This window comes from Gasterosteus aculeatus, chromosome 12 (genome assembly GCF_964276395.1).
Source record: "Gasterosteus aculeatus chromosome 12, fGasAcu3.hap1.1, whole genome shotgun sequence".
NCBI lineage: Eukaryota > Metazoa > Chordata > Actinopteri > Perciformes > Gasterosteidae > Gasterosteus > Gasterosteus aculeatus.
This window is the reverse complement of record NC_135700.1, coordinates 9,984,319-10,007,273: the sequence shown is the minus strand read 5'-3', so window position 1 is coordinate 10,007,273 and position 22,955 is coordinate 9,984,319. Positions and strand designations below refer to the sequence as shown.

Below are 22,955 nucleotides of genomic sequence, written 5' to 3'. Positions count from 1 at the left end.
TCTGACAGGAACAAATCAGTCAATTATTGTTGCTGGTAGGGCTAGAAACCGTAGTGCAGTAATGTCTTCCCACGTCATTCAGTCTCTAATAGCTCTTCGCACAGTTCCAACTCCCTCGCTACAAAACAAAAAGAGGCCTGTTGACTCATATTCAAGTCTCTTGCAGCTTAAGATTAGAGTAGAGTTTCCTGTAGAAACTCGACATGGGCAAACATATGGTTTGGTTTAGCAATTCAGACTTGTTGCTAATCCAGGCTCTCCAACTCGTACACACTCCTGTGTAGACACAAGACGATATAGGGCAGTGGTGTGCTTTTCTACTGTTGTTTTGTTAATGGGTGAATAGGGGCGTTAGCAGGGCAAAGAAGGAGCGAGGGGGTGTTGCCTTTACTACACATCCTACTATACTTCTACACTGTCACCGTTTGGATTGTATTCTTTGCATTACATAACAAATACCAACAGTGCAAACTCCCGTCTATTCTGGTGAACAATGTTCCCAGATCTGTGAGCACGTGTCCTTACTTGCTTGGGTCATTCTCACCGGCTGAGAGGTTGCAAGACTTGTGTTTGCACACAGCACCAAAAACAGACAACATTTGGAATGAGCCCAGTGCAACGCATCCCAAAGTAGGCGGGAGAGGGTTACTGGACGAAAACACAAAACTTAACTGAGTAAAGGAGGCAGGACTTGTTCAATGTTATCTTATCCTCCCCCACCTCGGACAAGGGCCTAGCAGCTCTAAAATTAGCAGTCACCTCTAAAAACACACAGTCTTTGGTGTAGCAGCTCCTCTTTGATTGCAACTTGGCTCACTCGAATGAAAGCACTTATAGGATGGGAATGGTTACAAATAAATGTAGTTTAAAATAACAAATTGGGGCAGATAGGTGAGTAAGTGGTGGGAGGCCAATACAAGATAACCATGACAGTGATCTAGTATTATACAATCCATGTCTATGAATACAATCCACACACACTTTACAGTGATTTGCATGCTCTTTAAGTTACTGTATCTAAAAACAACAGAGTCCTGTTGAGATAGATCGATCATATGAGTACAGAAGCGACATTTCAGATGAGTTAAAATGACCTCTAGATTTCACATTTGACCCAAATGCGAGCAAAAATAATAATACAGGGTTCCAGTAGATGACGGAGTAAGTAGAATACATAGCAATCCATAGACCACCAACATCACAAAGCGCCAGTCAGTCTAAATGAGCGTAACCATCAGGTGCAGATCCTGTCGGAACGTGCGTGTAACAACGTGTACTTAAGCTCGAGGATCATGGCGCCTTGGAAGCAACCATGACCTCCCAAGGAGAGCAGGGAGACGTACAAATTCTGTGCAGAGATATTACAATATTCATCTATATTTGTTCAATATTCCGCAGACACTAGTTGTGTGAAGATAGAGCCACACCCCCTTTGAAAACACAGGTTTGCAGCTGACTCTTGTGGGATGAATCATTGCACTGCACGCGGCAAACGGCGTCCCGCCGGCACCCAAGACACCCGGAAGGGTGCAGCAGCGTGGCCATTGCTGCATTTATATTCAGATAGCAGCTTTTATGACCCGAATACATAGAAAAGTTCCATGGCATTCATATAAATAACAAATATTGTAAACAAGAATATTTATTTACATTTACAGTGTACTTTTTACGGTTAATATGCTGTTCAATTTGAATAAATATATTTTTTATCTCATCAATAGCATTTTTTGTTTTTTTAAGTATCGGTTTAGCACCGGAATTAATTAAAAAAAAAAAACAATACCCCTCCCTACCCTGGACTGGTAGCCAATCAACTGCAGAGCTGACAGAGACAACGATTCACTCTCACATTCTAAAAAAGGGAAATATACATTTCTTACATTCTGCTACGGTGCATAGTTACTTTCCTTCTTTATCATGTCACGTCAGCAAACTCTCCAACTGCTCATAGGGTACATAAAGCTGCCATTTATCTTTTTCCCTCCCACGCCCTCAAATTACTTCTACTCACTCAAGGAGTGCTAACTGGTCTCAACCTCCATTACAGGGAGCACACTGGCCTCCCACTAACAGTGGAACGCTACTAAGGTGGGAAGTGTGTGTATGTGTGGTCGCTCTGCACAGGACGATGGCCCCAAAACACCAAACTAGGTAATACTCAAACAGGAAATGTGACACAGACCTCCAATTCTCCAAAACTCCAAAAAAAAGATCTCTATACTGGCTTTTTTTTATTTCCCATGTAGATTAATCATCTCAAATTCTAGAACAAAATGAATGACAATGGTAAAAATTGACTTAAGTCATTCACTAATACACCAACATCATGCAAGGTGCCGAGATCGAAAAGCCCATCTAGTGATTGAAGGATGACCCACACTACCGCTTAGCCGCAGGCTCGCCATAATAGGCTATATAAACAATGTTTAGAGATGGTCTCTCGAGGGTCCAACAAGTAGCGGCTCGGAGCCCCGCCCCTCATCTAGGCACCGCCCCTCCTCTCAGCCAGAGGGCATCGGGTCCACAGACCGGGCAGCGGCGAGGTCCAGGCCAAAGGACCTGTGCCAGTGAACGAGGGCCCAGATTCATACATCATTTCTCTTTCAAAGTAATATTTAAGTTTAGAAATCTGCTAAATGATTATTAAAGGATAAATAATGGATTTAGGGGCTGCTATTTTTTTGATAATACAATTGATATGACAGCGGTTTTCCAATGTTGTCTAGCCCCAGTTTATTTAAGGAGTACTTGAAGTATGTGTCATATTTCTCGAGGTTGACGCTTTGGGAAATGGTTTGTAAGTATTGACTTCTTCTGTGATTTTAGGCTTGTCCAGAACCTGGGGCTGATCCCCCATCGTGTCCAAGAATACGCATGGATCATTAGTGAATTGTGGCGGGTCCACCTAGACTGCAGGTAATAAACGGGAAACGATGGATTAGTCAGGGAATTGGAGCCGTGAGCGTGGTCTTTTCCAATAAGCTGCAACGTTCCGTTTTGCTGCGTGTTGTGTTTTAGTCCATTTGCAGGCATCGCAGTGTTGACGCTCAAACGGCCAAATGCCAGCCCTCTGTGTCACCTCTGGACACGCCGATGTGGAGCCCCTGGGCCGGCAGGAATTCATCGTTGTGCTTCCCGTCTCCCTGAGAGCGCGCGACCTGTGGCAGACCTCACATTCCTCTGCCGGAGATGTGAGCCTCTGACCATTCAGCGTCGCTCCCTGCACGCCGGCCCACAGTGCCTCGCCTGTTCCCCGCAAACAGACTCCTTCTATACGGCATCGGTGTGAAGCTAGCCCGGGGGGGAGCATCAGAGGGGAGGAAGAAGGGAAGGCCGGGGAAAACAAAGCATCTATAGTCGTCTCTCCAGCCGGGCCAGGCCGAGCCAAGCCGCACTAGTGGGGGCGAGTTATGTAACTTAACTGGCGGGGCCCACTTCCCTCTTCAGAGCCTCTGCACACACTAATCCCCACTGAGGAACAATCCCTGCTTTGGAGGAAGAGGAGGAGATACAGGGGAAGCTGTGAGGGGAACCAGCGGAGAGAGGGTGTGATTACAAGAATTCCCGCCTTTCATCGCCACCGACACGCGGACGCCTCCCGTCCCTCAACTCCTCCACTCAACGATAACAGTCGGGGTGACATTAATCTGCTGGTGGCTGGCTACAGCACAGAGCATATTTGTAACAACATGATGCTTATAAATAAATATATATAGCATAGTGTATTTGTACATGGTCGGCACATTCACGTGCAGGCACTCTTCTTTATGAAGTCATGTTATAAAAACAGATCATGAAACATCAAGTAACTGCTCTACGTCTCAGACGTTGTATGAGTCAAAAGGGGCTCTAATCACTAATCGCTTATGTGTTCGACGTCAGCACATTGGAGGAGCTCTGCAGTCACGCGGTCACCCCGGAGCAGAGCACGGTCAAACCCCTATGACCCCCAGATAGGGAGCAGGTCGACCGCTACGAGGCACAGGCTTAATGACGCCAAGAGGAAGTCACCAAAAGACTACTCTCATCCCCTTAAGACCAACGCAGGGAAAAAGGCAGAGTGATTACCAACCGCGGTGGCCAGGTGGGGGATTTAAAGCCTGATTCTGATTTACTTAGCTGCTTGCCTGGAAACCATGTGACTGGCATCACATGAGGTGAGGGAGGAGGAGAGTGATAAAGGGTGCGTGTGTGTGTACAAAGCCCCCATAGGAACACGCACACACAACATGCACTCCACTCCTGGCACCACAATGAGCTTGGTGATCGGTTTCCTTGGTTTCCACTGACAGTAAGCAGATATAGGCAGCTCGGAGAGGTAAACAGCAGCGGCTCTTTCTGGTGCACAGCCACACAAGAGTGGTAGGTGGGAGGAGGTGAGAGAGATGAAACTTGGGCTGAAGAGGACGGGGACGAGGAAAGGATGAGCCACTGCTGCCACTGCGTCGCTTGTAAATTTGATGAACAATTCAAACAGCATTATCTTTACATTTGCATCTTTTCTCAGGAAATGTTACATCTGCACTTAATGTGTTGGAAAAAGTTAATGAGTGTAAGTGGTTCAGTTAGGGCTCAATAATATGCAAGTGTCTTAATTTATGAAGAAATCCAGTTATTGAAAAGGTTATTTTAGGTTAAATGACCTCCTTTCCGGTTTCTGTTATTTAGATGATAGCTGGCTAAATCAGCCAATTTGAATCACGATGGTCCTCCTGCTCGGCGATGTTATTATTTACCATCGCGGTCGGCTTATATTGAGACGCAACATGCCCATATACCTGCATAATGACGCCCTCACACCTGGCGCAGACTTTGGGCAACAGAAGTATAGACGTGGCAGGTTTTAGTCATTTAAAAAAATTATAATCGATGGCCCAGTTTTATAACCGTAAAATGGTTTTACAATTTGTCATTTTATGCATGTATTACACAATGACACACTGAAGGAAACAACAGTCGTACAAAATCGTTGAATGTGGAAGATTAAGTTATATTCCCACATAAATATATCCAGATAGTCCGACAGGTTGATTCGTGTACCAAAATAGGCTGCACTTTAATCTTAAGAAATTCAGATATGATGCTTTCCCCCCCCATCTATCCCTTTGGTGCCTCTGCATTGGCAACAATGGAATCCGTGATTACAACCTTCTAGTAAAAGTTAGGAAACGTGTTTGTCGACAGAAACCCAGAAACAACCATGCCCTTCATCAAGGTGTGCTTTGTGTACAAAGGCAGGAGTGTGATCGCTGTGAACATTTTCTTGTGCAGCGGGAAACATTTTTACGACATTAAGATGTCCAATAACATTAAGTTATTCACACAGCTGCGTTCAGCCTGCAGAGGCAAAAGTTGTTTCTGAAGGGATTCCTTTATTCATCTTTAACATCTTGATTTGTGTTTAGAACATAACTAAATACATGGCCGAGGAAACGGGAAATAGTTTAGATTAATTCCTGGGATTAAACCCTATTCTGCACTACAGAAGCTGTGACCTACTTTTTACTGTCTCTGACACATACACACATACACACACACACACACACACACACCATCCCCCCTGACAAAGGGAGGGGGAAGCAGAGGTTAGGCATGCACTAAGACCCATTCTTAATACGTGCATTCCAGTGGATAGAGTTCATTGCTGCTTTCGCACGGCCTGTTGGTACAAGCAGCTCCAGCAAACACAACCTCCTGCATAACTGACAGTAAGAATGTGTGTAGTAACGAGTCCAAAGCGTAATAATTTACACACAAAATGTGTATTCAAAAACATTAACACAAAGGATTTAGACTTAAAAGCCGCCAATATAGAAAATCATATATGAATAAAAAAGTAAACAAATGGAGAATAAAAACATTCAAGTTCTCCAGTTGCTTTGTTTACAAGATTATCTACACACAAACAAACACCAAAATGTACTTCTAAGTATAGAAGTGCATGAGTATATATGTGCGCCAGCACAAGCCGCGAAGCCCAGAGCATCCTTTTAAGAAACGAGTGCTATTCTAATAGTGTTTTCATGGCCTTATAATGAGTATCAACTGATTTCAGTTTTACCATTTCAAAAATATAGCATTTTTTAACATACCGATTCCATGGTTGTGGAAGAATGTCAGCGGGCTAAAATCCAACGAGAAAAACACCTGTAGTCTGAGGCCACAGAATCCTGAAAAACAAGAAGAAACAAACCAAGCATTAATTACTAGAAGAGAACAAGCACTTACACATTTCTTAGGATGGACGGGCATCTTAGTGGATACCAGGGGTCATGTTTCTCCGCCAAGGACCCTGGCAAGCGGAGGAAGGCTTCAAGACCAACCAAATCAAGGGACATTGACATGAACTTGGTCCCCTTTTTGTTTTCGTTGACCCAACATGGAACACACCGACCCTGGTCTTTATCCAAAATAAGTAGAGCAGTGAATCTCCAGTGGCCTGAGGATTCCATTACCATTCACCTGCCAACAATCGTCGATGCCTCTCAATGGGTCGCATGATCAATTTTCCATACTATTGCACATGGCCACTTGTTCAAAGAGTAATACAAGCAGTCAGAAAAATCGCACCTCCCCTTTTATCTAAAAAAAGTGCTTTGAAAAATCTGATTACAGTCAATAATGTAAAAATCACCATATCTTTATACCAGTTTTTGTGTAAATCACCTGAATACATAAACATAACAGATCTTTCTGCACTGCATTACAGGTATGCAATGTAGACAAACGTGGTTTTCACATAGCAGCTCTAAGGCATAAATAGCCTAGCAGCTAGCAGAGTTTAGCTAGTTAGCTACATTTCCTTATTCTATTCCAAACGCCTTGGTTGTAGTCCCAACAACACCATGGTTGGAATCCAGCGAAGATGCAACATTGTTGACAAGATCGCAGCAAACATCGACAGTGAGAACAGCAAGCTAGCGGAGAAGCGCCGCCCTCGGCGAAACAGATCAGAGGAGCCTGATCACACAGAGAGAGAAAGGAAAACGAGTGAGAGAGTCAAGGAGCGAAAAACGCAGTTGAGACTCACACGGAGCTGAAATGAATCAATCTCCCGTGGAATTCCGTCACTGCGTCCATGCAGTCATTACTGTCCGCGATGCTAAGCATCTTTGAATCAAGAGGTTTCCACCCTGGACATAACTCAGCCCCTGAGCTCTAACAACATTATGATGCATGAAAAACCCAAAGCATAGACATCAGTGTTTCCCCCACCATTATATATGGGCTGTCACTAGCGGACACGCCCCCAACCATTCAACCCCAACAAAAACACAGTCACCAATTCAGCATCCTGTCAAGTGTCAAGATCATAGAAACAAAAACCAGACATATTTGGGATGTCGCTGCATGGCCATAATTGCAACATGCAAGGACTTCCTACGTTTAAGTTTCCTACAGCTTTAATGCAAGTAACAGTTTAAATGTAGGGATGACCCTTACTTATGTCCTTACTCGCACAAATAAAGCCCAAACATAGGACATCAGCTGACACAGCGAAAATCTGAGACTTGGATACAGCTACACTTTGAAACAGACTCCACACAACCATCATATTACAATACAGTCAGACACCATTGGACTGGACAGCTTCTTACAGCTGATCCGTGTATGGACGCAGAGACAAAGAGGTCTGTAACTGGTTTGGTCTCTGTGCCTCCGTCCCTCCAGACGACCAAACAAAGAATTCATGTTTGGGCCTCTCCCCGATATAAGGACAGCAATACAATTCAATTGAATAAATGGAGAATTAGGGAGCGGTGTTCATTTGAAGACAGAACATCAAATGGGTGAGCGAGAATAAGTAAAAGTTGAACAATTTATTGTCGTGCGGTATTCAACGGTGCTTTGAGTATTATCTGGAATTCATCACGTGCACACACATATTTTCAAGTGTATAGCGCCTCTCTGTAAAATGTTGATGTATTCCCAGCTTGACAGGTGGTGGCTCCTCAATCATCGGCCAGCGTTTGAACCCAGTTCAGCCAATAAGAATAGTTTGAAAGGTGCGCCAATTAATTTGTGAAAACCCAATTTATGGGACAACTACTTGCACACAAAAGTCAACCCTGTCGGTTGTTGGTGATGGAAAATAACACTCGCCGGCGTATCTAGTGTTTCTAGTGGATTAAGAGGGCGACTGTGCTCCTTATAAACTCGCCCAATGCTCGTCCAGAGGTCTTGCTGCTCTCAGCTTTCTCCAGACCGTCACGTACAAAGAACTTGAGCAATACGCAGAACTAAGTTGAGTCCCACACCCAAGTCCCGGCTCCTTAATAAAGGTCAGACACACTTCAACAAGAAAGCAGAAGAACAAAAAACACACCGGGTGGAGATTCATTACTGTTATTCAAGTTGTTAATGTCACTTAATTAACGCGTAGCCACTCTTGCCCATAGTTTCCTTCACCAAGTTGCCTCCCAACTATAATGTGAGGAACAGAATAGGAGGCAAGACATTGGGGGAAATCAACAACAAGGAGGGAGCAGGTTCTGCCCTTTAAGGGCTGAAAAGAGGACTGAGCTGTCAGCTTTAGCGTTGTTTAAAAAGACTGTACTTAAAAAAGAAAAGTGCCTTGGATATGCAATTTACCCCTGAAAAGAGCTTGTTTATCATTTGTTAATGTTCATTAATAGCGCTGCCACAGGATAATGGGGTTTACAAGATAAAGAAGAACGGCTGAGAGTACAGACAGGGTGGCAGGTGGGTATTGAGTACAGGATTAAGGCCAGCACTCAATGGGACGGCCTAAGTGGTAAGGAGCATGGCATGTTAGATGTGTATTTGTCTTTGCACTGGGGTGGAACCTTTGGGGCTTTCCCAGCGGGAAGCACAGGATTGACGGATTGTAATAATCCGGAGAGGAAGCAGAACATTAACCTCCCAGCAGAGTTGTGGATACAGAATACATACAATCCTCCTCGATGATTACCTCCCACCTGCCGAGTAATACACTTTTACACAACCGTTAACTACAGAAAGCATGTCAACACCAACACACACTAAAGTCAAAGCAGATCCAGAAAGTTCAACTGAGGTTAGTCTCCAAATACAAACACACGCTGCCAACAGACCATAGAGTTGAAAGAAGAAAAAATAACAGTCCGTATTCCAATAAAATGGAAACTTTAGCAGTGACAACAAATGTCTGGGAGCGGAATAAAACCAGCCGTTTTTCTTGATCTGTTGATTTCAGTCACAACTCTGAAGCTTTAACAGGCCTCTTTACAGCTTACAGTAGTTGTAAAACTTCAAACTCAATGTTTTGCCTTTTCCACTCAACATAAACGTACAGGCAACTTTAACTGGGCAAAGCGCTGACATGTCTGTGCCTGACCATTCCTGCAACCATGTGAAACAGACGACTACATTAAACCCACCGTGACGTTAAGAAAGATGGAGGTGTCTGAACACCTCCCGTGAACACTTACATTCTGTGCAGCAGCATGAATGCATTCCAGGAGACGCAGAGGTAGGGTTACCCCGGCATTTAAAACTATACTGATTACGATTATGATGGCCGCATTCCAGAGTGAACTTTCAGAACTATACTAGCACCTTCTGACCACGGAGGATATCAAATCTTATGAACTAGTTCATCAGCATGTCTCGTTGTAACGTCACTCATCTATAGCAAATTGTAAATTGCCTTATTTGAGGAAATTGCACTTTCTTGTTTCTTGTTCTCCTGAGTTTGTACCCTATGGTTGAATGCACTTATTGTACGTCGCTTTGGATAAAAGCGTCCGCTAAATGACATGTAATGTAATGTAATAATGTATAAATTTGCCCTGTTATTGACGTGTCTAATGCGCAACCAGATATTCGAACATATTCATATTTTTTTAAAGCGAATATTCAAACAGCCTTTTTGAGCAATTTTGACAGCCCTACCAGGTATCTGGAGAGTTATTGCAATTTGTCAACGTACAAAAACCGACACAACTAAGTGGACAGAAACAAGACAAAACCCTGGAGGAATTCAACTATTGTCGAACCCCTAATCTAGACACTGATGGTCCGTACAGCATCGAACAACTCACCCTCAAAGTCAACAGCAAGCGGCGAATACAGGCCGTTGGCTCAAAGCTGTCATACAATCTCGCTATAAAAAAGGGCTATTAGCCACATGCTAAATTGCTTCGTAGTATATTGTCGTTGACTGAGCTACACCATAAGAAAATGGGAAGGAGTCACATGTATGTCGCGTACAAGCAGTGTTGAGTAGAGGTGGGCAGCATGTTTGCTGCCACAACTCCGCACCAGGATAAAACACAACACAACCACACACACACACACACACACACACACACACACACACACACACACACACACACACACACACACACACACACACACACACACACACACACACACACACACACACACACACACACACACACACACACACACACACACACACACACACACACACACACACACACACACACACTTCATATTAGAAATTTGAAGGAGCAATCCGGGCTGCATGAGCAGTGCTGCTGTGGCGATGGACGGCTGCATCTTGTACGTGTTTGATGCTGCGGCGTTGCACGAGACAATTTTCCCCTTTTTGATGAGGAGAAACCGCGAAACGCGCTGGAGATGAGCAGTGAAAGGCCGAGCGATTCCGCCCATTGTGTGTCGGCCGTTTGAGATGTAAAGTCTGGGGTCCGCTTTCTGTTTCTTTAAAAAGGTGCAAGTTATTTTAAGTGTGATACAATTCACATTCCGGCTATGGTGAAGGAAATGATTATAAAACTGAAAATATGAGGGGGAAAATCTGATTTCGGGTGCTCTGTAATACAGTTCACTTCCAGTGCTAAACAACATCATGGCTTTAAATAGGCTACTGGCAAAAAAAGGAAGAAAAAAAAAGCAATTACATTTTGGGTCTGGCTGCAACTTACTTGCAAAACAAATACATAGCTATATCTGTTATTTAGAGCAATATTTGTTTATCCTAGTATATGATACATAATGATTTACCCCTTCTGAGTTGATCTTTTAATTGAGTATCACTGTGATTGAATACCACTACCACTACAAATCCCCCCCCCAAATACTGTGGCATAAACTTGACTAAGTAAAATCACCAAATTTAAACAAAAAAACAATTAGCTCTCATCCTGAATCAGAATCAAGTCACTAGAAAATACGAACAGAAAGCATGCACTCATATTTAGAATGTTGTTCACTTATAATATGGAGTATATGTGCTCAGGACTAGTTAGTGAAGGCTTCAATTAACCAAGCAGAGTCAAAAGAGTGCCTCCACCACTATCTGCTGCTGAGACCAAACATTCAACATTATCTTGCAGCAATTTTTTAGTTCAGCATCACCATGACAACGTGCCTACATATTCATTTCATCTGCATGTTTACCGAACAAGCTCCTGTTATCTAACAGTGCAATTTACAGCGCTTAAATGAGCTTAAAACAATGGAACGGAGAGACTGTCGGTTCCATTGACATTTAGATTTGTGTGTGCTTGCAAAAGAAAGAGGAATTCCCTGGACACTGCGGGATTAAGGAGGAGACAGACTTCAAGACCGCGGCTTCTTTTGTCCTGCTTTTTGTCATTTTGCCTCTGTTTACTCGTGCTTCCATTTCTACAAACTGCCGTCCCTGCTGCTAGTATAAGGGGAGATCTGGAACACAGTGACACAAAAACACTCAAGTCCCCCGGGGCAACACAGCACCTCTGCAGTCAGTCCTGTGTCCGGCTGTCCTATCAGACACCAGATCGGACTCAGCTGAAAGGAGACCTGGAACAACCTCGCTGACCTCTGTCTGATTTAATAAAGCATGCCACGGGCCTCCTACGTATCATCGTCCACGCTGCCACTGCACGACTTTGTGTAGTTCATGTGCAGGACACCCTGAACACAGGATTAGGAATGTTGCCACACAATCTCAGCAGGAGAAAACCTACACGCAGTGCTGCTGGGATTGATGAAATAGAGCATCTATGTAGTCAAAGCAGCCCGGTAATGTTACATCAGCCTAAAGTTTGGTCCTTTCCTGTCCAATCGACAGCAATGTGGTAGAAACAAGTACGGTCAAATCGATCAAAATTAGACCAGGGTTTGGACCAACTCAGCCCTGTATGGAAAACATCAGCCCCCTTATAGATTTAAATGAGGCCTCTCCTTCCACATAGAAGTGGGGCCAAGACAGACGTTTCCAACAGCAAAATGTACCATCAAACTGCATCATGATGTAAGATTCAAATTCACAAGAGTGAAATATTTGAAAGGAACAAAATACTATTTACAAAACTAGCTAAATGGAGACAAAAGAGACAAAGACAAGTTTATATTGTCAAATGTAATTGTCACAAACTCCTGTAAAAGGCCTTTGTACTACGCATTAGGCTGATGGAGGGTACAGTGCCTATAGCATCTGGGGGGGGGGGGGGTTTAACTGGCTCTAATGTCAATGACGCACCCTTTATATTTAGTCTGAGCACTAAACCACAAAAATAACAATAGGCAGCAACAGCAGCTCGATACGACCGTCTGGGCCCGGCCGGCAGAATGTCAAAGCATCAGGTATCAGGCCTTATTGTAATATCTCCACTAATTAGATTGTCATCTACCCTTCCATGCTCACACACTGGAGGGGATATCTGACACGGGAGGGTGTGGGGACTAAGCTGGGGGAAGGGGACATGGGACTAGGAGGGGGAAGGAGAGAGAGAAAACGCCACACTACGCCCTCTCCTCCTCAAGTAAAAACATGTCCATTACTGATGAAGCGCGGCTTCTGTAGTGATGGACCACGGCACAGTGATCCCAGCGCGGCAGACTGTCTCACGCGGCGGCATCGCCAGCTCAATGCGTACGTGCCGATCTGCAGACCGAACACACCGGGGCCGGATTAAGGGTCGCCGTAGAAGACGGCAGTGACACGTCACATGATGGCAGATGCGGAGAGCAGGATGATCGGGAGTGAGAGAGGGGGAGTTAGGGAAACAAAAATGGCCTCTGTAACAAGATAAGAAGGTGAGTCTGTGGGATCGGGTGGATAGGAGCTGAACAAGAAAGCAGTGACATAAAAGGCCGACATCAAATGGAGGCGGAGGACGGGACGGGGTGAGGGCTGCGCTGAGAAGGCAGCAGTGCTCGTGACACAGTTAGCGACAGCGCTCGTTTGTTTGGCACAGCCACGGCGTGGCATGCTGCGCTCTAGCTAGGAATCTTCTACTGTTGTCAAGGTAACAAGCTCTCGGGACCTGGGAGACGAGGAAAAAAAAAAATCTCATCACATTCTAAATAAATGCCAGCCTCAACTTGAGACTTGTACGGCCTGTACGGCACTGTGTGTGTGTGTGTGTCTGATGCTGCCGGGACGGTAAATGAAGGATCGCAGCAACAACATCGGGATTGGAACGTTCAAGGCGATGCTGGGCGGACGGCTTTGTAAACAAATCAATTTTCAATCAAACGAATCCAAGGCTTCATGAGAAAGCCCGACCACACAGCCTCTTGCCCGCTTAATACTATTTGCCTGACAAATCTGACTAGGTGAAACATGGGGGTTCACCCGGTTGAACCTCAATGGGATTGATATGAACAAAAAAGCAAAGAAAATGTCTATTAAGTCTGTTATGTTCTGACAAAGTCCAATTTCCTGATTATACACCAATGCGTTTCCACTCGTATGATTATGTAACATTATTAGGGCTTAACAAATAACACAGCGGTCCACCAGCATCATACTCTACAGTTGAATTAACATAATGCGCGCATGCAGCTTTAGCACACAGTAATATTGTGGTATTTTACTTGTGATCCATATCAAGGCCATACAGAGACATTCAGTGAAGTTAGGTTTCTGGTGTCTACAAATGAAACATCGGTATCTTTAGCACTTCAGTCTTTTCAAAGATTTCCCTTTCAGGAGAAGTGATTATTGTAATTCTGTTCATATGACCCTTTAGTGCCGCGGACCAACGCTGTTCTATAAAACCTTTGAGATCCATGTTTATTGAGCTTCTTTTACGCTTTATCCAATAGTGTGATTACATAGAATGTGCCTTAGAAAGTAGCAGTGACCAGTCACGTCCTCGGCCATGGAATACGTTTAAATGTCTCTCACTATTCAAGAGTTTCGTCCATATCATGTATACTCTCAAAGACAATGATCCTGTCCATCACAGCTAAACAACCAAAGCCCCGGCTAAGCAACCGTACATATCAATTTACAAATATAAAGTGACAGGGGCTGTCACAATATGGCAAGAGCAAGCAATTTAGAAGCACTATGTGTGTTTATATTATTAAAATGAATCACCTATTTTTTTAACCTATTTTCAAAATGATTACGCAGCTACACTACGGCTATTGAGATGATCCAGATGATGCAGTTAGTTAGGTTTGCATGCAAGATGCACGTCATAACAGCCCCTCATATACAACTGCACAAAGCTCCTCTGCAACAGAAAATTCCACTGTCCTGTTTTACAGCACAGACACTTTGATGCGTCAGAAAATTAGCAGATCTTTTCAGACTCGCCCTCTTCCATTGGCACATCGCAGCTGCTCTTCGAGCTTCCTTCTGGTCGGGTGTTATGGAAGACGACATACCATGGAGCATTATTATGTGCCGACACAGCCGTGCGGCCTAAATGACCGACACATTCAATTAGAGTATTACAGTATCAACAATTAATAGACAGGTTCAATGAAGTTTTGTAGGGGTCGCATTTACACACTCATGTTACATGTTTACATCGGCACAGAGAGCGAGGCCTTGGCCGAACACAAACTTTTTCGGTAAAGAAACGGTTTACTCTGATTTCAGTTGTTAAAATGATTGAACACGAGTTCGCCTGGAGCCTTGAGGTCACTCGCAATTTTTAGAAAGTAAATCTGAAACTAAGAAATCTGAATCAGCGGGTCTGATTATGAAATATATTTAAAGGGAGCAGCCCAAACCATTGCAATCTGTGGATCTCTAAGTCGGTGTCTTTAACAATGGCTCTATACAGTACGTGAAGGCCAGTCAGCCTATTCACTCACACGGATTTCATTTTCTATCAAGAACGCCCGTCATTCACACACACACACACACACACACACACACACACACACACACACACACACACACACACACACACACACACACACACACACACACACACACACACACCATTTGTCATTTTCTGTTGCCATGGTAGCAATGAAGGATGGAGCTCTTAGAATACTGGAAATGGAGGAGCAGCACCACATGGTACATTATCGACATAAACACCTGCTCATGCTGCACCACCACTGAACACGTTGACTGTGTTGCTTCTGAATGCCTGCGGCCGTCCGTTCACCCACTCCATCCTCGGCCCGTTTAAAAAGCAGCCGTACAATAAACATCTGGAGTCGACACACACTAAATTCTCTTCAAAACTTTTGACAGACACGCTCCTCTCGGAGATGTATCATTCCAGCATCATTGGGTAGAGGTTAATTAAAAGCAGCGTAAAACCAATGCAAAACACAAAGTGGGGAAAAGCCATCAGCAGTCTGTAGTGTGGTAAAATGATAACCGACAAAATCATAAAAACACTATTTTAGACAAAGTGCAAATCAAACTATTGTTAACACTGCCTGCCAAGGAGGGCTGTATACCACAAATATAAACATGCCCACGCAGTAGGAGTACTTCTTATTTTCCCTCTCCAAGGCGTGCTGCAGAGAACTTTGATCATAACTCTCCACTTGGTGACACACCGTGTGTGCCATGTGCACACCAGCGCAGAATGCTATACGACTCCGCAGGGGTCCATTCAATACAAATGCCTACAAGTAGATATTTTAAATGTAATGTACACAAGCAGAACAGCTGTGCTAGCATTATGCCACAACATGAGGCTTGTGAGCACACATCATGCATGTTTTGTCCGCCACAATTCTACTCTCTGCACTCGCATGATGAATCACGTCAATTCGCTTCAGAGTTCAATCTATGGGAAAGCATTTTTTTTTTTATTAAAAGAAAAAAAATAAGATTTGGAGATTACAGTATTACACATCTGGGCCTATACGGCACAATTTGGGGAATAGAGGGGTCTCTATTGGTGAGATACAACGGATTGTCATATAATACGGACAGTTGGAGATATATGGGAGCTAACTGCATCATCCTCTGATTTCTGTCAAAAGGAGGAAACCAGGCAACCGGGTACGTATACGCCCTTAGCTTCCTGCAAGCCGTGCTTCCTGAGAAACCGGGGCTACTGCATAGGTTGAGATGGGGGGAGACATGCCTGCAAGGATGCAATTTGCAAGTGTACTGCTGGGCTGTACGATGGGGTGATGGGGGGCAAATGAAGCAGAGGGAAAGTGGAAGCAGAAGTGGAGAGAGCGCAGAGGCTTTGGGGGGGAGGAAAGAACCAACGAGGGAAGAGAGAAGCCAAGTGTGTGAGAGAGGAGCATAACTGGGCACCGCAGGACTCTCTGCGGACTATCGGTCTAAGAATATCAGGGGGTGATATGAAAAAAATGTATCAGAAACGTTGCAATTCAGTAAAATATGTGTGTGTGTGGAAAACAGATGTGTATATCACATCAACCACATCTGTCTAATCGCAGAGCGGCAGAGCAGAGGAAAAGTGGCAGAACAGTTGCCCTTACCCATTTTTAAGACCAAAGACCGTTTGCTCCATCAATCAACCACCCCAAGTATAGCCGCTTATTATTAAATGATTAAATAAGGAAAACATTCATAATAGAACAGTTGTAGCTTTAAATAGATTTCAATTTTGGACCCTTCAGCAGGAGAACATTTCCTGTCTAAAAAAGCGTTGCCGCGTGGCGAACGAAAACAGACATTATTGGCAGAATTTAAACCATGGAGTACTTTGGGGTTAAGACCAAAATATAGTATGGAATAAATATGTTGCAACGTGAAATGGTTAAAGACATTTAAAGTAGAGAAAAGCTGGATCAGGGAAAGGGGACAGTGGGCCGATCCCGTAACGCATACAACGTTTTTAATAAATAAGAGTACATTTATACTTAATTGTGAGACTTTGTTTTACACAGTTAGGCAAACAATGTTTATGTCAAGCCTGAGGTGGCCTCGTATATTAAAGAATGACCCCAGTCACTGACACAAAGTGAGAAGTACAGCTTACTCAGTAAACAACGGTATCAGACGGGAGCCAAAGCCCTGCTGTCGACAAAAGTCGGAGCAGGAAACACGACACATTCAAAGCTCCTGGGGTCTCTGGCTTTCCCAGACAATTAAACGGCGGGACGCTAATACCCAGAACGAGACATCCTGATGCTGATCTTAATGACTGCATCTAGCACAGTAGTAACGATACTAAATAAACACCTGGCAAAACTATCCAAACCACCTCCGTTTTGGTTCCTGCTTCATTGATGACAGACAAGGTAGAATATATATATTTTTTTAAACATGCAGGTGCTAACTGGCAAACCCAATGTATATCACATATGATCATTAAAACGTTGCGGCGGTCCTTTAACTGCTGTTCCTTGTAGATTTAAACAGGCTATGCAGCGATCGTGGATGAGAATTGGCTTTGCATAAGTAATGAGGAGGAATAAAAGACTGTCCTACATCCATGCCAGCGATTACACTGCTGGCTTCGGTTTCTATAAAAAGGTTCACTGCAGGGAGTATGAGAGGCACTGTACACACACACACACGCGGGCAAAAGAAACAAGCCGGTGTATTTATAGGAAAGACTGTTCTGGTATCAAAAGAACTTTAAAGATCAGCGTCTAGTTCTCTAGTCGGTCAAAGATCGGCTACTATTCCGGGGCTTTGGCGCACAAACACGGCAAAACGCTGGACCGGTTATCGGCAGCTGGTGGCCAACTTGATGGCCTCTGTGTCGTCGATGCTTCCTGTTCTCCTCGTTTCGACTTCTCGTTTAGACCGCTTCCGTTCTCGGCAAAACAAATAACTCGGCGAAGTGTTTTCACAGCGCGAATGCAGAGGCCCTCGGTATCGGGGCCAAACACACCGCGGCCTGCAGCTTTAAGAGGCGCTGCCACATATTCAGGAGGGAAAGTCCCCGAGCAGGCCGACTGAAGATGATGTGATTTTCCACTCCCTGCTGACTGCTCTGGTTCAACACGCTGGCTAATTCCTCACCCTGCACCAAGAGTTAGCAATTCTTCTTTTTTTTTTAACCGTCTCTGTGAAAGTCTAGACAATATTATATCAGAGGATATGCAGGGCTGCGGCTTGTTGTTTATAACTATTCTGTCAACTCTTCAAACAAACATGAAGCAAAGTTGCACGAGTAAAAAGAAAAAGTAAAAATTAGTTTGGAAAACAAAACACAGAAAAACATTGGTTCTCTACAATTGTCAGCCACATATGTGTTGACATATTGAGTAATATAATTCCTTTTCATTATCTAGAACCTTATATTTTTTTTACAAAATCAAGTGCAGTGACAATCAGAGTACAGACGCTTTTTGGTGAGAAACCGTTACTTTTATGCTGTGAGACGTCTTGTAGGCATTACATAGTAATTAAGTAGGTTTCAATGCGGCCGCCCAGAAAAAGATTACAGCCTTGGTTGAAGGATAGCATGGCTGCAGTCAAAACACGTCTCATATTAATGCTGGCGCGCATAGAAAACAAAAGATATTAACATGTTGCCATTGCTTCACTTCCTACAATTCAAAACAGAAATTTTGCCATATCATATATTAAAATGGGGGTTAATCCACTATGAGAGGTGAAAAGTAGGGACGTTAATAATTAACTGTTTGACCATTAACAAAAGAAAATAAATTGACAGACTATCAACAATAGCTAATTCGTCTCAAGTGCGCCAGAGTTGGAGTTTCAACCCTTGAATTTCAACCAAGCAGAGCACAAGAGCTTTGATTGGGTCCAGACACCCAGATACTATCCAGCACTTCTGCACCCCTCCATTTAACGTCAATGGGTGTTTTCAATGGGCTTTTGGTTAAATACTTGAAAATTAAGATTTGAAATGTTTTCTACTATAGTAAAGAACCTCAGTAAATATTCCTCTTTTCCTGTGGGGGATCTCCAACAGAGGCTTACTGAGAAGTTACCTTTTCACTCCCGCAGATTGCATCCGTCATTCAAATGTCTGTCAAGAGGATCTTCCTGTAGTTAAGTGAAAGTGCAGTTTATTCACTACAATGATCCAAAATCCAACAGAAAAATCCCATTGGCTTTCTGTCAAGGGAACCAGAGAAAACCGGGTCCTGTTGGCCTACAATAATACTAGTTTACTTTCCGCGACCATTATAACAGCCAAACGCCCCCCGAAGTTGGGAAACGGCGTACTAGCGCCTGCAGCACTCTAAACACACTACGTGTGCGACTACGACATTACCAAGTTTACACTCATCACCATGGCACTTTGTCTCTCTCCATGAGACAACGAAGGACATCCGAGTGGCTCACAACACCAGGACTACGACAGCCGACATCCTCGCAGCAAAGCTAATTGATGCCGGGGAGACGCGCTGGGAATGAGTCTTCCCGCGTCCTAGACAATGTATTTAACGTGTTGGCTGTCAACTCTCCCGAGCGGGTCAGCCGGGGATGCCGCTCCTTGTGTTGCATATACATTGCAGCTGGCGATAAATGATGGATTTAACCCGTTTGTTAAGACATTCGAACCACAACATCCTAGCATTTAATGATCCGTTATTGAGATTCAGCTACTGGTCAGAAGGAAATACGGTCCCCGATAAGTAGCAATCCAAACCGCTTTCTAGGATTTGGAGTTTCAGTGTGGACAGCAAAGGTTTGTTTATTTGTTTTTATATATATATATATATATATATATATATATATATATATATATATATATATACATACATTATCTATATATATATATACATACATTATCTATATATATATATATATATATATATATATATAGATAGATAGAGGGACAGAGGCAGCGCGATCAACTAAAAAAGTTGGTTGAACTTTGAAGTGACACAATGGCCGTGGTCTTCTGAACCACAGTTTGTCTCAAAATACTCCAATGGGTTACAAATCAAGCTTCTTCTTCTTGCAGCAACTACCTAAACAGAACCTCCATTACAGTGAGCCAGCGCGTACAGGCATAACGAATACGCCATGATAAAGAATTCACACAAGTAAATCGTCGGTCGGAAGGCAATTACCCGCAAACTATGACGGTGGTTGAGTACAAAAAAGCAGCATGAACAATCGGCCTAACAGGGCAGCGCCGTTAAAACAGACATTGGGGTGAAGCACGACCTCTTTAGAGCCACCAGCCGAGCTGTAAAGACAGAAAAGAGCTGAGTGGGGGGAAACGCATGTACCGGTCAAAAAGGGTGCTTAGATCCTTTGTGTCGAGCACACTGCCCCACAGCATGCTGGGAGGAAAACTAAGTATGGCTGCATGTGTTGGTGAGCAGAGGCATGGGCCCCGACTGACGGATCCCATCTCTTTGGTATTTAGGTATGCCTCTGCTTTTTCATTCACATCCCACCCGCACAGGCGCAAAGCCCCCCCCACTCCCCTTCCTGTTGCATTTCAATGTAAATGGGGAGGGCGGGGGGGGGGGGATGAATGGCTGCAGCTGGCCCATCAAAAGACTAGCTCTGCTGAAGGGCCTTGAGGATATTGAGATTCAGCCAGGACACACCGTCTCCACCCTCCCCCACCCGACAACACTTTGTCCTCACACCCTTACACCCCCGTCTGAGTTTATAGTTTGCACCCAACACGAAGGAGGACGGCTCAGGCCAAAACAGGGCCTAGAGGATAGGGCCTAGAGGACAGCGGCGTGGAAGTTATTTCAGGCAATGTGTCAAAGAGGCAATCCTGTTTTTGTGATCTCAGAGAGGAAAGGGCAAGTTATGGACAGCAAACAGGTTGTCGTACTTTTGCTTATCTTACAATTACCATGGCTTTGATGTAAATCTATTTTTCAAGATGCTCAGTTGGAGGAGGGAGCCCAAACTGCAGCGCGAGAGAAGTAATCAGGCATGGTAACTTGACTTCAAGAAAAACAACATTGTTTCAGTTGTGTGAGTGACAGCATTTAACAATAACGCTCTAGGTGTGTGCAATGCTGACAGACGAACACGTTGGATTTCCAGTTAAACCACAGTAACAGCCACTTCAAAAAGGAAAGGGACAATTCTGGGCATAGCTATAAAAACAGGTGATGAGAATCTGCAAAGAACTATCCAATTTACTCCCAGACAAATTGCTACAATGTGAGCACTACATTTGGCGTCCCGCCCCCCCTTATCTGTGGATTGGCATGGAAACCCCTTTAAAAAAATAAGAGCCCGAAGGGGAAAACCAGCAAAGGTAAGTAAATCCAAGCGAGGACGCCTGCGTGGTCCTTTCCCCTGTGCTTGTGCAACAGGCTGAACAGACCAGAAGAGACGAGCCCAGAAGGACAGATCACGTGGAGCGTCTCTGCTATCGGCTCCTAGATCTGGCCGACTAACCGCACCAAATTTCCAATGCCACGTATGGGTAATACATCATCCCATGCAGCCTCCTGCTCAGCAGATCATTCAAAACTGTTGTTTCCAGATTTGCAGCCGCCCTGTTTCCCACGCATCCACACAGACACAAATGCAACAAGAAAGAAGAGACTTTCACCTATTATTATTATTATTGTTATTCACACTTATTAGCATTTGTTAGGATAATCCCCTCATTCCTCATCTGGAATTGCATTTCTAGCATGTCTATGACCAACATGTGAAGTACATCTGCTTAGACCATTTTCACCATATCAGTCAGGAGTTAGTATGATGGTTGAAATGATACTTTTGATGAGTAATGTGGCACGTAAAGCAACCAGAGAAGTACATAACTTAACTGTAATGCAGTCTTTTAACACTAGAAAAACAACATGCATACCACATTACGATATCCAAAATTTGAGACAGTATCTCATTATGATATCATTATAATACCAACATATCACACGACTGTCTTTGGCGTAATTCAAAGAAACATTTATTATAAAATGCTATGCTGTAAACCAACACAAATATTGGTCCGACCAAGACAAACAAACAACTTACCTAGCAGTCATTCTGTGCATATGCTCTTCAAATAAACAAAATCACCTTAAAATGGGATTTAAGTCAACAAGGGAGACCAGCTTACGTCTGGTCAGCTCATATTACATTATTACATTACATTACATTACATGTCATTTAGCAGACGCTTTTATCCAAAGCGACTTACATTACACTTTTAAACCCAAGGCTTTTTTCACATTTTTGCCCGGGGAGCAATTAGGGGTTAGGTGTCTTGCTCAGGGACACTTCGACGTGGAACATGGGGCAGCCTGGAATCGAACCAACAACCTTGTGCTTCCCAGCACACCTTCTCTAACCCCTGCGCCACGACGACCCCTATATTGCAATGCAGGCCCTTTTATTCCAGAATGGTAAAACAAATCAAATTCTAGGAGCGTCCTTCTGTGAGATACAGTTAAACCTTCTCCAAAGCACATCAGTGAGATTCCCGTGAAAACAAGACAACACAATCTATTCCACGGCAGTAAATAGCACATTTCTAGAGAGGCAACAACATGCCACAATAGACGTGCGTTCCCTTTGACGCGCACCGGACTCAGAGGACAAAATATTATCAGGAGCGGCGCGGCGGACGGCTCGGAAATAAGCACAACCAAAGCAGAGTTAAAGATGCCAGGACCTGCGAAACTCCAAAACGAGGCTCCACAGTCCCCCAGGGACACAGCAGGGTAGGGCCCCGCCATTTTGTTCCATTTTGCTATGAGGCTAGAGAGAGAGGGGGGGGGGGGGGGGCGCAAAGGCAAAGGGCTGAATTTCAAAGGGCTTCAGACGCCACGCGAGTACCCACACAGATTGTGCTGGTAGAACTATGGAGCTATGAAAGATTTAGTCCAATCAAACCGGGAGGAAGGGAGAAGAGGGACGGAAAGAGACGGGC

General features: G+C 44.1%; 1 protein-coding gene across 2 annotated transcripts in view; it reads right to left on the bottom strand.

Annotated features, from left to right (window-relative positions):
• ankrd11 (ankyrin repeat domain 11) overlaps positions 1–22,955 on the bottom strand; it is an 83,225-nt gene that overhangs the window by 54,230 nt on the left and 6,040 nt on the right. For both annotated transcript variants that reach the window (XM_040165774.2, XM_040165783.2), the window contains exon 2: positions 6,093–6,170. The gene's annotated coding sequence lies outside the window, so the exon portion shown is untranslated. The remainder of the gene's footprint in view (positions 1–6,092; positions 6,171–22,955) is intronic.